Source organism: Bison bison, unplaced genomic scaffold (assembly GCF_000754665.1).
Source record: "Bison bison bison isolate TAMUID 2011002044 unplaced genomic scaffold, Bison_UMD1.0 scf7180017864384, whole genome shotgun sequence".
Taxonomy (NCBI): domain Eukaryota; kingdom Metazoa; phylum Chordata; class Mammalia; order Artiodactyla; family Bovidae; genus Bison; species Bison bison.
In genome coordinates this window covers 1,310,199-1,318,765 of record NW_011494956.1, presented here as the reverse complement: position 1 = coordinate 1,318,765, position 8,567 = coordinate 1,310,199, and positions in this window count along the sequence as shown.

Sequence of the window (8,567 nt, the reverse complement as noted above, 5' to 3'; positions counted from 1 at the left end):
GGAAAAACCTGGCAGACTGTCTGCTTCTTTGGGGGAAAAGATATGAACAAATGACGAAGCAAGCTGTGCACAACCAATGATGTAGGTCAGCCTGCAAGGAGTTGAAGTCATTGGGGTACTGACAATCACAGCAGATTGCAGAGATGTCCAGGTTATAGTGGGGGGCTGATGAGGAAGAAGTAGGAGAAATTTAGGACTGTAAGATATGGTATAGGTGAGACGATCCCATCACAGTTTAGCTTTCACGTCAGCTCATTCAAGTTATTTTCTGAGCTGTAGTTACTACATGCCAAGTACTTTGCTAAGCAACTGAGGACCGAGCAACAAAAAATAAAGAAAACATACCTGCCCTCAATGGTTGTATAGGCCATTTGAGATGACAGACATGAAACAAATAATGATTTAGCTTATTATGTAAACTAAGATCATGGCATCTGGTCCCATCACTTCATAGCAAACAGATGGGGAAACAGTGGAAACAGTGGCTGACTTTATTTTTCTGGGCTCCAAAATCACTGCAGATGGTGACTGCAGCCATGAAAAGACGCCTACTCCTTGGAAGGAAAGTTATGACCAATCTAGACAGCATATTAAAAAGCAGAGACATTACTTTGTCAACAAAGGTCCGTCTAGTCAAGGCTATGGTTTTCCAGTGGTCATGTATGGATGTGAGAGTTGGAGTTCTTTATAGGAAAGCTGAGCACTGAAGAATTGGTGCTTTTGAACTGTGGTGTTGGAGAAGACTCTTGAGAGTCCCTTGGACTGCATGGAGATCCAACGAGTCCATCCTGAAGGAGATTAGTCTTGGGTTTTCATTGAAAGGACAGATGTTGAACCTGAAGCTCCAATACTTTGGCCACCTGATACAAAGAGCTGACTCTTTTGAAAAGACCCTGATGCTGGGAAAGATTGAGGGCAGGAGGAGAAGGGGACGACAGAGGATGAGATGATTGGACGACATCACGGACTCAATGGACATGGGTTTGGGTGGACTCCAGGAATTGGTGATGGACAGGGAGGCCTGGCGGGCTGCGGTTCATGGAGTCGCAAAAAGTCGGACATGACTGAGCGACTGAACTGAACTATTATGTAATAGCTAGTGATTTAATTTATATCATTGATCTGAAGTAGAGGAGAAATCTCAGGAAGCACTGAAAACTGAAGAACCATTATCTGGATGAATGGAGTACGATTTCCAGGCGCTATTAACTATGCAGAAGCTATAAGAAGAAAGCCAGAAAGGGTGGAACTCAGAGAATTGAGGGAAGATGGGGCAGGTTTAAGGGCTGAGGAGAGAGTTGGGGATCATATCAGGCAGGTTTAGAGGTCAGGTTAAGGATCTGGAACACTGGTCTAAGAACAAAGAGAAGCATTTTGGATCCTTAGAAGGTGGATCCAAAAAATACTGCTGCAATTTGTGTCAAAGAGTGCGTCTATGATTTCCTCTAGGAGTTTTATAGTATCCAGTCTTACATTTAGGTCTTTAATCCATCTTGAGTTTATTTTTGTATGTGTTATTAGAGAACACTCGAATTTCATTCTTTTACAAGTAGCTGTCCAGTTCTCCCAACACCATTTATTGATAAGACTGTCTTTTCGTCATTGTATATTCTTGCCTCCTTTGCCATAGATAAATAAGTAAAGGGAAAAGGAATAATTGGGACCTAGCTAAGCTTAAAAGCTTTTGCACAGCAAAGAAAACCATCAAAAAACAAAAAGACATCCAATGAATGGGGGAAGATATTTGCACATCATTTGACTGATGAGGGGCTAATACTGAACATATGTAAAACTCAACAACAAAAAAATAAACAAGTGGGTTAAAAAGGGGCAGAAGAATGAAACAGACATTTCTCCAAAGTGGAAATGCAGACAGCCAAGAGAAACATGAAAAGATGCTCGACATCGCTAATCATCAGGGAAATGCAAATGAAAACAATGAGATACACCTCAGAGTGGCTAACATCAGAAAGAACACAAATAACAAATGCTGGCCAGAATGTGGAGACTAGGGAACACTCCTACACTGCTGGTGGGAAAGTACGCTGGTGCAGACACTGTGGAAAACAGTAGGGAGGTTTCTCAAAAAACTGAAAATTGAACTACCATATGACCCAGCAATTCCATCCCTGGGTATATATCCAAACAAATATAAATGTGAAATGATACATGCTACCTCCGTGTTCACAGCAATACAATTTACACTTGCCAATATACTGTAGCGACCTAAGTGTCCACCAACAGATGGAAAAATAAAGAAGATGTGGTACATATATACAATGGAATAGAGCTCATTCATAAACATTAATGAAATTTTGCCATTTGCACCAACATGGTAGATATTGAGGGCATTATGCTAAGTGAAATAAGTCAGACAGAGAAAGACAAATACTGTCCAATATCACTTATATAAAAAATAAATGAAAAAATACAACAAACTAGTGAATAAAACAAAAAACTCATGAATAAAATAATAAAAAATACAACAAACTAGTGAATAAAACAAAAAATAAATGAAAAAATACAACAAGCTAGTGAATAAAACAAAAAACTCACAACAGACTCACAATAGAGAACAAACCAGTGGTTACTAGTGGGGAGAGGGGAGCAGGGAGGGGTAATATAAATGTAGGAGGAAAAGGCGGTTATTATGGGATGATATGAAATCATGTGTGTGAAACTTCTGAAACCTGTAAAACAGTATAGAATTTAAAGAATTTTTCATTCAATTAATGAAGAGCAATAAGTGACTATCCTGGTGGTCCAGTGGTTGAATCCATGCTTCCAATGCAGGTACATGGGTTCAATCCCTGGTTGGAGCACTAAGAACCCACATGTCACAGAGCATGGCCAAAAATTAAAATATAAATAAAAATATTAAGAGAACAATGAGCAGCCACTGAAGATGTTAAATTGTAAATGACATGATCAGAGTTTTGGGTTTAAAAAAAAAAAAAAACACCAGTCAGGCTACAGTGTGGGAAGTAAATTGGAGGTGAAATAAGAAGGTGCCAGGGACCCTGACTGAACCATTTGGGCCTAAAATAAAAGAGGCAAAAATAATTCTTTGACTTGTACATCAAATATGACTTGAAATTTTCCAGAATTAAAACTGAACATGCTAATAATGGAGAGTATTGTTGTCGTTCTTCAGTCACTCAGTCGTGTCTGACTATTTGCAACCCCATGGACTGCAGCACACCAGGCTTCCCTGTCCTTCACTATATCTCAGAGTTTGCCCAAACTCATGTCCATTGAGTCGGTGATGCTATTCAACCATCTCATACTCTGCTGCCCGCTTCTCTTGCCCTCAATCTTTCCTAGCAGCAAAATCTTTTCCAGTGAATCAGCTCTTCTCATCAGGTGACCAAAATATTGGAGCTTCAGCATCAGTCCTTCCAATGAATATTCAGAGTTTATTTCTTTTAAGATTAACTGGTTTGACCTCCTTGCTGCCCAACAGACTCTCAAGAGTTTTCTCCAACACCACAGTTCAAAAGTATCAATCCTTCATCACTCAGCCTTCTTTATAGTCTAATTCTCACATCCATACATGACTACTGGAAAAACCATAACTTGGACTATATGGACTTTTGTCAGCAAAGTGATGTCTCTACTTTTTAATACTCTGTCTAGGTTTTTCATAGGTTTTTGTCCAAGGAGCAAGCATACTGTGCAAAGTTCAAATTTTAAAATATAATAATATGTATTTAGATTTTAATGGGGGAGGGGGGCATTGGTTACTTTAAAATCATAAAGCAAAACATGACCTCATTGTTTTCCATGTGGAGTCAAGGAAAACAGGATTCCATATCTAGCATAATACATTAAAGTAGCTGTGGCAGTGTTCTATTCAAAAACAAAATCCACTAGTCACTTGTTCGAAAGTTGTCAAGCCAAAGAATGATTAATTGCATTAATTGTCCACTAGATGGTAGCAGTCAGCTGCTATAATTTGTGAGGCAATCCTCTTCAAAATAATTTAGTAATGTCAATATATCATTCATTTTTTTTTAAATAAATCATTTAAGTAGGCATAGCAAAGGAGAGACTCTTAAGTGCAAAAATAGAAGTTCCCACAAAGTTTTAAGCAGTATTGATGCTAACTTTAAAAATAGATGTAATTTAGCTAAATTATCTTTCCCCCATTCTATTTAAGTTCCATCCATGTGAACTGCAAGGATAACTCAACCACAGTTACTGGAGTGAAGTTACCTTGATGGAGGTGTATCATTCAATTCATAGACAGCTCCACAGAACACTCCCTCACCCTACCTGTAGCAGATAGCATCTACCTCTAAGGGATGCTGTGGCCCAAAGTTCAGTGCTTTAAAGCAGAAATTAGGAATCTATATGGGCTTTTCTAAAATTCCAAGGAGTTTTTAAGAAGAATAAAGCATAGGAAAGCAAATAAAATCCATGTATCTGAGATTTCCTGCACTTGAGACATTTTGGCTCTGTCTCTTGCAACTGAAAGTTAACAGCTGGCAGGTTAGCAGTTTCATTTGCCTGAGCCTTGTAAAGAATAGTAAAGACTGAGAGAAAAAGAGAAAGAGAAGTTTCTGCATTAAGCCTTCCCAGTGCAATGGTGCTGTATACCCTCCTGCCTGGCTGACCACAGGCTACTGCTTTGGCAGACCGGATGCTGCCCAGCCTTGCCTACACAGGAGCCCCTGACTGTGACTTACTCCCACCTCGGGACCTAGGACAGGCTCCAAGCTCTTCCTTCAGTCCCCAGCTCTTACCTCTCCAAAGCAGCAATTAATCAACAGCATAGGAACAGCTCCCTGGCTCTTTCCTATCTCCGATGGTGTTGCCACAAGACTAGCAAGACTGGTTTTCCAGCCTGTAGAATGGGAGTTCTGCTAGAATCACATCTCATGTATTCATCTGCTTTGCCAGATAACCTATATGGATTGATCAAAGAGAGAATTTCAGGTGTAGAAGGAAGACAGGAGGAACCATGACAATTAATAAGGTTACTTAGGTCATCTCATTTAAGCAGGTAGTTACCCCCGTCTAGCCCGATCTGCCACTGCCTGAATCACACATCCATGTATCTGTCCAGAAACACCGCCTTTTGTGCAACTGGTAAAGACATGTTTCTCTGCAGCACTCTACAGGGCAGTTTCAGTTCCATGTTAAATATACAATACCCATAACTAAAGGTAGAAATTTGTCCTTTCTGACATTTCCTTTATGAGATATTTAAAGGTATTCCATCAGTTTACTATATTTGATTTACAGACAGAAAATTATTTGAAGAATTCTAGTAAATCACATGAGAATGTTCACTTCCATTTTCTAGGACATTTCCTTTATGGTGATAATGTTTGAAAAATATGAAGAAAAGCATACTTTAAGAAATAAAGTGATATTTTTAACTGTGTCTAGACACACAAAAATCCTAGGAGTACAAAGACGAAGAAAGATGGAAAATTACTGTTGTGTGAAGCATTCAACTTTAGATATCTTTTTAAAGAGGTTAATTTAACCTGTGAAACACCACATCACCTTATACAGTTAATCCTAAAATGATACAGTGTCCAACAACTACTCATCCTACTCCATAAATATGCCAGTTCAGTTCAGTCGCTCAGTCATGTCCGACTCTCTGTGACCCCATGAATCGCAGCACGCCAGGCCTCCCTGTCCATGACCAACTCCCGGAGTTCACTCAGACTCACATCCATCGAGTCAGTGATGCCATCCAGCCATCTCATCCTCTGTCGTCCCCTTCTCCTCCCACCGCCAATCCCTCCCAGCATCAGAGTCTTTTCCAATGAGTCAACTCTTCGCATGAGGTGGCCAAAGTACTGGAGTTTCAGCCTCAGCATCAGTCCTTCCAAAGAAATCCCAGGGCTGATCTTCAGAATGGACTGGTTGGATCTCCTTGCAGTCCAAGGGACTCTCAAGAGTATTCTCCAACACCGCAGTTCAAAAGCATCAATTCTTCAGCGCTCAGATTTCTTCACAGTCCAACTCTCACATCCATACATGACCACAGGAAAAACCATAGCCTTGACTAGACGGACCTTTGTTGGCAAAGTAATGTCTCTGCTTTTCAATATGCTATCTAGGTTGGTCATAACTTTCCTTCCAAGGAATAAGTGTCTTTTAATTTCACGGCTGCAATCACCACCTGCAGTGATTTTGGAGCCCAAAAAAATAAAGTCTGACACTGTTTCCACTGTTTCCCCATCTAAATATGCCAAGACCTCTCATAAATCTTGATGTAGCAATATAAGATTGTACTGAACTATGCCTGCCAAGAAATGAAACTGGTTCTGATAAAGAGCTCCAAAATATTCTTAAAATCCATAGATTGGGGAGGAATGGGAGGTATTAAAGCATCACATACCTATGTCCTACTCCAGAAACAAGGAATTGTCAATATGCAGCAGACGTTAAGAAGTCAAAGATTGTTTATCACCAAAGTCTTAAGAAAAACCAGGATTCTTCCAACCTTTACTTAGATCCCCAAATAAAAGTGTCCTTCCTAGTTGACCTGAAAAACAGACATAGAAGCCTTTTTTCTATAGTTTTGAAATGAATCAAACAGAAAAAGTTTTTAACATAGAAAATATATCAGAATGCTAGAATTAAGAGTGACTTCTATTTTCTTCTTTCAACTTCTCTGTATTTTGATAAATTATTTTTCCATGTGTATTTATTAATTTTAGAATCCAAATAAAATTCCAAAAAGCAAAAGCATTCCAAATAATTCCAAAATAACAAAAAGCAAAGCTAAAACATAAAATATTTTTTACTTGAAGCAATACACACTAAAACAAATACAGAGATATTTTTGCCTTATTGGACATGGCCAGCACTTTAACCTTCCACCTGATATATGCTGATACTCATCAGTTCTGCAGCCTGATAATGGCCAGTATGTCTGTTTATAGAACTTGACAATTGTGTTAATACTTAGAGGATGGGCTTCCCAAGTGGCAATAGTTGTAAAGAATCCACCTGCTGATGCAGGAAATGTGAGAGATGTGAGTTTGATCTCTGGGTCAAGAAAATCCCCTGGCGGAGGGCATGGCAACCCACTCCAGCATTCTTGCCTGGAGAATCCCATGGACAGAGGAGCCTGGCGGGCTACAGTCCATGTGATCACAAAGAGTCAGACATGACTGAAGTGACTTAGCAGGCATGCACTTGGAGGACACAGGCATTTTTTTGTCCCTACCATCTACCAAATCCCTTACATATATATTCATCTCATTTGACCCTCATAACCACTTGTTAGGGTCCCTTTGCATGCCCAGGAAACTAAGGTCTGGAAGGCAGCATGCTCAAGGTAAAGTAGCTAGTGTTTGGGAACCACTCTGAGGTTACATTTGTCTAACTTCAAAGTCAAGTTCTTCCTTTTCCTCTGTTTTCTTGCTAAACACATCCTTAGAATCAATGGAGCAAGAATCTGCTCTGGAATTTTCTAGTGCTGATACACTTCTCCAATATCAACAACATGAAGGCATTTGTAATCCCCTCTTCTTCTTTACCTGCAGGATCATGGCAAGGGGGCCCTCCTGAGTGACAAGTCATACTGTACATCTCTCAGATGGAGAGGAATGAAGCTGTTGCTGCTGTACGTGTAACAGGAGTACCTCCCCAACAGAATTATTTTTATAATAAAAATATAAAACTATGAGAAGTTTCATTTATGATTGTCTATACATCTGTCAATGTGAAGAGGGAGTTTTAAAAGGAAATTCTAATAAGCTATCTGATCAAACAAATTCATTCACTATATTACCTTACCTATAATTGTGGGTAAAGCTGCTGCCTTCTCCAATCCATAATTAATTGAGTTGTGTTCAAGATTAAAGATCCCCTGCCAGACACTTTAAAAATGACTTATAAATGACTTTCATAAACTCAGCTTTCAAAAAGCACTTATTTGGCATGTATAGCATTTAGACCCTAACCAGAATAGCCAATGAACAAACATTTGAGCACTCATGTTATCTTGCCCTTTACATGTCTTCAAGTTGCTTTATGAATAGGGGTTCTCTCTGAGGATGAAGGCATAAAAAAGGGGAAAGGAGCAGGGAAGTAATTCAGCAATTTCTGTAATGTTTACTTCTTTACCAAGAGTAATCTAGCAATTTTGGTCAGGTTCACTTCATTATACTTTTGCCATCATTTATATAATCATCATTTATATAATGATGGCAAAAGTATAAAATTTAGACAGTGGGAGAAGGCAATGGCACCCCACTCCAGTACTCTTGCCTGGAAAATCCCATGGACGGAGGAGCCTGGTGGGCTTCAATCCATGGGGTCGCTAAGAGTCGGATACGACTGAGCGACTTCATTTTCACTTTTCACTTTCATGCATTGGAGAAGGAAATGGCAACCCACTCCAATGTTCTTGCCTGGAGAATCCCAGGGACAGGGGAGCCTGGTGGGCTGCCGTCTATGGGGTCACACAGAGTCGGAGACGACTGAAGCGACTTAGCAGCAGCAGCAAAATGTAAATATAAGTATTAATGGGCCATTTAGTATACTGCAAGTTGCAAGTGAATATAATTGGAATATTTTCTTTGAATCTTTAAGAT